Below are 8,186 nucleotides of genomic sequence, written 5' to 3' on the forward strand. Positions count from 1 at the left end.
GGGTGTCATCTGCGTAGCAATGGAATTTAAAGCTATGATGACGGATGAAGTTACCTAATGGGAGCATGTAGATGATGAAGAGAAGAGGCCCAAGAACAGAACCCTGGGGAACACCATGTGGGACAGAGGCAGTAGTGGACTTAGCGGACTTAGCCTGGCGGATAGAGATGTAATGCTGGCGACCAGACAGGTAGGAGGTTAACCAGGATAGGGCAGTTCCAGAAATACAGAGAGCAGAGAGTCGTGAGATGAGAATGCTGTGAGAGATTGTGTCGAATGCAGAGGAAATATCTAGAAGAATTAGAATACTGGGAATGCCGGAGTCAGTGGCCATAAGGAGATCATTGACAATCCTAAGAAGTGCTGTCTCAGTGCTGTGGAGAGTGCGAAAACCGGATTGAAAATCTGGGTATCACCTGTGTTCTGTTAATCAGTGTCATCTGTGTTTGTATATAAGTTCAGTCAGTCTTTGTCCGATTTCCGTTATATTTAGTGTGTTGCTGCCTGTTCTGCTGTCCTGTGTTTAATTACCGTTAAACCTTTGTTTTGGAAAGATATCCTCGTCTGCCTTCCTGCAACCACCCGTAACAACACAAAGATATTAAACGCATGGTAAGTGCTGAGATTATTGTGGTTCAACTACAATCTGTTTCAGCTACAAACACAAGAGTAAAATGTACTCGGTTACTAACGTAACCTCGGTTCTCTCTAGAAGAGGGAACGAGTGTTGCGTAAGTTGCTTACGCTACGGGTAAAGTCATCTTTTCTCGAGAAACTGAAGCCAAAAATTATCCTTAATTTTGTACACTTTGTCAACGCATTGCAGCAGCTAGCAGACCTAGAGTGAGCTTACTAGCGTGCTCATTGGCTGCTCTGCGGCAACTGCAGCAGCCACTGAGCCCCACGTGACGTCACGTCCAATAAGGGTGCTTTGCGCCCTCACGCGGCTTAGCCCGCCAGAATGGGTGTGGCTTAGCGTATATAAGGACGGGCTCGAGGGCTGCTTACCTGGTTTTCATCGACTGAAGCGATACCAGCTCGAGGCGGGCATGGCAGGTTACACAATACTCGTTCCCTCTTCTAGAGAGAACCGAGGTTACATTAGTAACCGAGTATGTTCTCTTACGAGAGGTTCTCTCGTATTGCGTGGAAGGGAACCTGCCCTTTTCCAGCAGCTCTTGAAGGAAAACAATACCTCAGAGACCCACAGGTTTGTGGGTCCAGGCCTTTACCCGCGCACCAGCCAGTAAATACAGACCATTTCGACACGTAGAGCCTTCTCGTGGAGTGAGCTCTAGACTGCGTAATCGTGTTCACCACCCCTTCTGGCAGGACAACGGGTACCCGTTGATTATCCATGCATGCAGAGACCAGCACTCTGGATGAGGATGCCAAATCGAACCGCCAGCTTGAGAGAGGAGATCCTTTCTCACCGGAATCGGCCATGGGGCTAGATCTGTCAGCTGCATCAGCTCTGGGAACCAGACTTGGTTCTCCCATCGCGGGGCCACGAGGAGCACCGAATGGCCCGCCTCCCTGATTCTCCTGATTACCTGTGGTAACAGCGAGATCGGGGGAAAAGCGTACAGCGGGCAACTGGGCCACGCTTGGGCCAGCGCGTCCTCGTTCTTTGAAAAGAACCGTGGGCAACGAGCATTGTCTCTCGACGCAAACAGGTTGACTTTCGCTTTGCCGAAACGGTGCCACAGCAGCTGGACCGTCTGAGGATGCAGGGACCATTCTCCAGGGGGAACATTGTCCCTAGACAGTCTGTCTGGACCGTCATTCAGACATCCGGGCACATGCGCGGCTCTCAGTGAGAGCAGGGAATGCTGAGCTCAAACAGTTCCGCCAGAGCACTGAGATATCTGGATCTGATACCGCCCTGTCGGTTCACGTAGGCTACCACTGATGTGTTGTCCGTGCGAACCAGCACGTGGTGGCCCCGTAGCTGTGGGAGGAAGTGCCGTAGCACGTTCTCGACCACTATCATCTCCAGACAGTTTATGTGAAGGCACTTTTTCCAGTCTGACCAGTGGCCAAAGACCGGTCTGCCCTCGAAAAGGGCGCCCCAACCTAGGTTGGATGCGTCTGTCGAGACAACCTTCCGGTGCGAGATAGCTCCCATCGTCACCCCCGACTGGTACCACTCGGCCGCTATCCAAAGCTCCAGAGCTGAGACGCAGCTCTGAGTCACTTCTAATACGCAGACCGCCGAAAGCCCAAGCTCGGTGTGGTACTCGTGGATTCAGCCAGCGCTGTAGTGGGCGCATAGGTAGAAAACCCAGCTGAAGCACCGCTGCGGCTGAGGCCATGCAGCCTAGCATTCTCTGGAAAGTTTTCAGGGGAACAAGGCTGCCTGTCCGGAATGAAGCGGCCAAGTGTCGAACGCGGCGCGCGCACTGCGTCGACAGGCGAGCCGTCATAGACACAGAATCCAGATCTATCCCCAGAAAAGAAATCGTCTGGCTGGGCAGTAATGAGCTCTTGGTCCAGTTGACCGTGAGACCCAAACTCTCCAGGTGGCTGAGAAGCAGCGATCTGTGAGATATTAGTTCTATCTCTGACTGCGCTAGAATCAGCCAATCGTCCAAGTAATTCAATATTCGCATGCCCTGACTTCTGAGGGGAGCGAGAGCCGCGTCCATGCACTTCGTAAATGTACGGGGTGCTAGGGACAGGCCAAATGGGAGGACGGTGTATTGATATACCTGACCGTCGAAGGCGAATCTCAATAATGGCCTGTGACGGGGAATTATCTGGATCTGAGGTGCACTGCTACCACCTCTTCCACGGGGGAAATGGACTTATAAAATGGAGTATCCCTTCTCACACGCGCCGTCCACTTGGGAGAGCGTCGAGGAGATAGAGGAGTGAAGTCTCGCGGAGAATGGAGCGTTCCATGATTTAGTGAGCTCAGCATGGAGCTCTGGCAGGAAGGAAGCTGATCTGGAAGCGGGCGCTTGGCGGCGGCCAGGAAGGAAGCACCCATCGAGCATGTTGGGCGCGGCCTCTTGAGGCGGGGACCACTCGAGGCCGAGTTGACCGACTGCCTTAGTGAGGAGGCGAATAAGCTCAGCCTCCATGCTGGCCCGTGACCCACCGGACTCCTGGAGCGAAGGGGCGGGGTCTGGGTTGGAGCCAGACCAATCCTCGCTTCCTGAAGCCAAGAGGGAGAAGCTGTCATGAATGGCTTCCTGTCCACTTCATCTCCCGAGACGTCGACAGTGCGGGTGGCCGCGGGCATCTGTGCATCTGGGAGGGAGTGTGGAGAAGGGGAAGGCGAGGCTCGCGGGGACGGTTCTAGCGAGCGCTTGCAGGCCATATCAGGCTCCGGTAGCCTCTGGGAGCGGCGCTTCTTGCAACGCGGTCCAGCGGAGGTGGTCGGAGGTGCATGGTCAGTTCCTCGCAGTGGATGCAGCTGCCCGAGGAAAGGGCGAGGGCTGTGTGTTCACGGCCCAGGCAGAGAGCGCAGATGACATGGCGGTCTCCGTCGCTAAGCTGGGCTCGGCAAGAGCCACAGGAAGTACGAGGCATTTGTGAAGTAAAATGCCTCGCACTCTTTTAGAGAAAGTGTGTGTCGCGGTGGCGAGCACACACAGGCAGAAAAGGATATGACGCCGGATAGAGTAGCAGGCACGGATGGCTGAAGGCGGCGAAGGGATTGTCCGGCTTCTTCAAGTGCTGTCCTGGGTGTGCTTTCTTGCTTGAGTCGACGGCGTCGGCTTCTCTCAGGAGATCCAGCGATGTGGAGAGCTTCGGTGAAGAGATGAAAATCAGGTAAGCAGCCCCCGAGCCCATCCTTATATACGCTAAGCCACACCCTTTCTGGCGGGCAAAGCCGCGTGAGGGAGCGAAGCGCCCTCATTGGACGTGACGTCACGCGGGGCTCAGCGGTAGGCTGCTGCAGTTGCCGCAGAGCAGCCAATGAGCACGTTAGTAAGCTCGCTCTAGGTCTGCTAGCTGCTGCAATGCGTTGACAAAGTGTACAAAATTAAGGATAATTTTTGGCTTCAGTATCTCGAGAAAAGATGACTTTACCCGTAGCGTAAGCAACTTAGGCAATACGAGAGAACCTCTCGTAAGAGAACTGTCTGGGTCGTATAGGCACCTATAGGCTATGGTATAGCGCAGGCTATCTACAGGCTCCAGGTCTGCAGCCTCCCCATATTGATTAATTCAGTGGCATTCGCAACTGATATGTAAAGAAAACATCAAACTACACTTACCTACACATGAATTGACGATAAATCTCAACAACAAATTAAAAATATATTTAAATAAAATAAAACACACCTGGATTACGATCGTTCATCTCTCCCCGCATTTTTATTTTTGTATTGGTAACGACAGTCAAAGGTCATTTGATGACGACACACCCGAAAAACGAGACTTTCATTATATAAGACATGACTGCTAGAGGAGGTTTCATTTTAAAACGTAACCTTAGGTCATAACGCTGCTTGTAAAAATGTCATGGGCTCGTTTTTCGGAGGAGGACAGTCAGTATTGTTTGACTCTTCCACATATTAGGCTGGAATAACAGGACAAAAACAACTCAAAGTAATTTATTGGAAATCATCCATTAGATTTGACCTAATATTTCTTAAAGTAGGCTAAGTAAAATTTGTAAAAAAGACTATAACAATTTAATTTCTCCCAAGAACCTTAAGCAATGCATGCTATACTGTTTTTGGTGTTTTTTTTTCCTGTGACTTTTGATTTAGATTTTGTCAGGGTTCTATCACTCCTGTCTATAGTCTAGGTCCTGGGTAAGATTTGTATGCACTTCATTAAGCGGAGAATATCTCAACTGTTATAGACTAATATGACCCCATTGAACAACGTCAGATGTGTGCCAAAATCTGTACCCGGGACGAAAGTCCTGGAAATGACAACAATAGGTGACACTATTATCACACTACAGGTGAATGGGACTTTTTTTCCCCTTTATAGATATCCTCTATTTCTACCAGTTTAATCTTCATATTAAGAAAAACACTTTTTGGATTGCACTTTGTCTTAAAAATAAAATAAAATATGCAAATTAGGCAATATTCCATTAAATATGCGTACATATAAACCCTTGAAGCTACAGATTTTCTGAGGTGATCACAATGTTTACAATGACCATGTAGTGTAAGTGTAAGAATTTTGGTTTAATATTTTTAATTGTTTATGTAGATGGGGGGGGGGGGGGGGGGGGGGGTCCTATTTTGTGCTGTATTGAATGGAAAATTATAAATACAATTGCATACAAACAAGGGACTTTTTAAAAAGAAAGAAAACAAGCATTTGATTAATATACAGGCATTTTATATCCAATTTATCTATTATCATTGGAACATTAACTTAAAGTGAGAAATACAAAACAACAGGTTTATTCCCTGTGTTGCAAGGTAAAACTTTCACAACAGAGTCCAGGTATGGGGATGATGATGAGAGCTCATTCAGTGATAGGATTTTTACAACTATTGCCTCCCTTGCATTTGCAGTACTTGCAACAACGGACACCAGCTCCCCGACAGGGACACCCATTCTTGTGTGCACACTTGCCACATGAGCAGGGATCTGGCAAGCCTTCAGGTTTTGAGATTACAATCTCAGGGACTAATAAACTGCCCTTTCTTACAAAACCATAAGCATCTGCATTTAAGGTCGAGGTGGCGTCTGTGAATGGTGCTTGGATCCAAAGCTGCTGTTGATAATAGGCTCTTTGTATATGTTTTCTTGCATTAGTTGAGGTGCAAGCGGTCCTCTCAAAGTCCATCTTAAGGGCATTACTATCGAACGCAGCAATGCGCAGGTCGGCAAATGTCTCCATGTCCGTTGAAGGTTTGAGACATTTGACCAAGAATGTTTCCGCCATTTGTATTGCATTCTCTGTTAGCTGTGGACAGTTGAAATTGAGAATCAGAGAAGAGTTGTCTTCTCTGATTTTATTTTTAAGACAAAGTGTAATACAAAAAGTGTTTTTCTTAATATGAAGATTAAACTGGTAGAAATGTTTGAGGATATCTATAAAGGGAAAAAAAAGTCCCATTCACCTGTGTAATAATATTGTCACCTATTGTTGTCATTTTCAGGACTTTTGTCCCGGGTAGAGATTTTGGCACACATCTGACGTTGTTCAATGGGATCATATTAGTCTATAACAGTTGAGATATTCTCCGCTAAATGAAGTGCATACAAATCTTACCCAGGCCAGGACCTCTTCTACTAGTTAAATTCCTGATTTTGTGACAGAGCTCTGACACTCCCGGTTCTGTTCTGTGTAAGCACATGGCTTGCGATTAATTTTACTGGCCATGTGCTTGTAGCCTATTTTGTGTGAGCACATGGCTTGTGATTAATTTTACTGGCCATGTGCTTGTGTTTTGTGTGAGCACATGGCTTGTCATGTGTTTCCTTGTGCCATGTGCTCTCCTCTAACCCCGCCCACCTTGTTACCTGATTATTGATTCATTTTCCCCACCTGTCCTCCCTCATTACCTACTTTGTTTGCTCCTCCCTGTGTTTGCAGTACTTTTATTAATAAAAAACCCTTTGTTTCTGCAATTGAGTCCTTGCTTCATCTCCTCAACCCCCTCAAATGCAAAGGTGATGTGCATTTTATAGCAGTGCATAAATCCACCACCTTTCCCTTCCATACAGTATATGCATGTGCAGAACTTCTGGCTCTGTGTGTCGCACTCTGAATCTAGATTTGACCAATTTATTACGTGACCTTTAAGCAATCTGTAAAAGTGCATGAAAAACAGAGCAAACCAACAGATTCACACAGCAATGTATTACATTTGACCTAATATTTCTTAAAGTGAGTTAAATATGTTTTTTAAAAAGGAGTATAATATTTTTTCTCCCATTAACCTTAAGTAATGAATGCTATGTTGTTTTTGCTGCATGTTTGCTTTTTCCAGTGACTTTTGCAGTTATTTCGATTTTTCCATAAAAGCATCATTTCAATTCATATTTTTATTATTTCATACACATTTGCAAGACACTACAGATTTAATAACAAAATGATCATTCATTTTACAACATACAATTTTCACAGCTGCATTACATTGCAAAAAAAGTGTCCATATTGTCCATTTCCCAGTGTCCTTTGATCAATATTCACACAAATCTGTCTAATACTTTCTGCAGCATGCAGTGCATTAAAGTACAGAGACTTAAAATAATACATGCCCTGTTTTGCAAACTCTGGTTTAAATGTCTGGTTAAAGTAACTTGTGACTTAAGTGATTATTACTCAGGGTTTATTTATTTATATATCTTTATATTTATATACTCTTATCATCCAGCCGTCATTCTCATCTCCTCTGCCTCCAGTCAGCCCCGTCACTCACCCTCAAGACACCAGTGGAATGGTGGGCTTGCTTAGAGGCTTCCAGTCCTCAGCGTCATCATGGACAGTGGATGCTCTGGATCCGACTCCAACCACCGCGTCCAGGATTCCTCATCGGCCCATCAGTCCACTGCCTCACCCTTGGCTCCTACCTCCTTCATCTCCACCGTGGCCCATCAGTTCACCAGTTCCACTAGGCTCCCTATTCCCCCCCGGATCCGCCTAGGACCAGGATCGCTCGTCGACCTACCCTCACCTCTGAACTGCACTCCTCTGGCTACGCCCCGTCCCTTCGTCTCCCCGGCTCCATTGGACTCCTCACTCCCTTCTGCTCCTCCTTGTTCCTCAGTCCCTCTGTCTCCACCGCACCCTTCTGTGTGCCCGGCTACACCTCAGTCGCCGAAGCCAGCGGCTTCCCCGTGCCCCTCTGAACCCTCTTCTCAACCATGGCCCAGCGAACTTCCGTCTCTTCCCTGTCATCCTCCCCCATCGGTTCCACCTCTGTCCGTCATCGCCCTAAAACCTCCTGCCCTTCAGCCTCCATGGCTCCTCCCTCCATCGGCTCCACCATGGATCATCCATCCCTCTGGACCTATCACCTCTCAGCCAAGCCCTTCTCCTGATAGTCTGCCTGCCTTCTCCAGCTCTTCGCCTACTCCTGTTGCCAGCCATCCGCCTGCTCCTCTTCCTCCTCCCAAACCCCCACCTTCATCTCTCTCGTTATGGCGTGAGGACACGCCTTGCGGGGAGGGGCGTTCTGTCACAGTGGTGTTTGGGTTAGTTTGTTGTCTTTTGGACTTGTCTGCTTGTAAGACCATGGAGTGCTTTGAATGTG

Source organism: Scardinius erythrophthalmus (genome assembly GCF_964197995.2).
Source record: "Scardinius erythrophthalmus genome assembly, chromosome: 16".
NCBI classification, from domain to species: Eukaryota; Metazoa; Chordata; class Actinopteri; order Cypriniformes; family Leuciscidae; genus Scardinius; species Scardinius erythrophthalmus.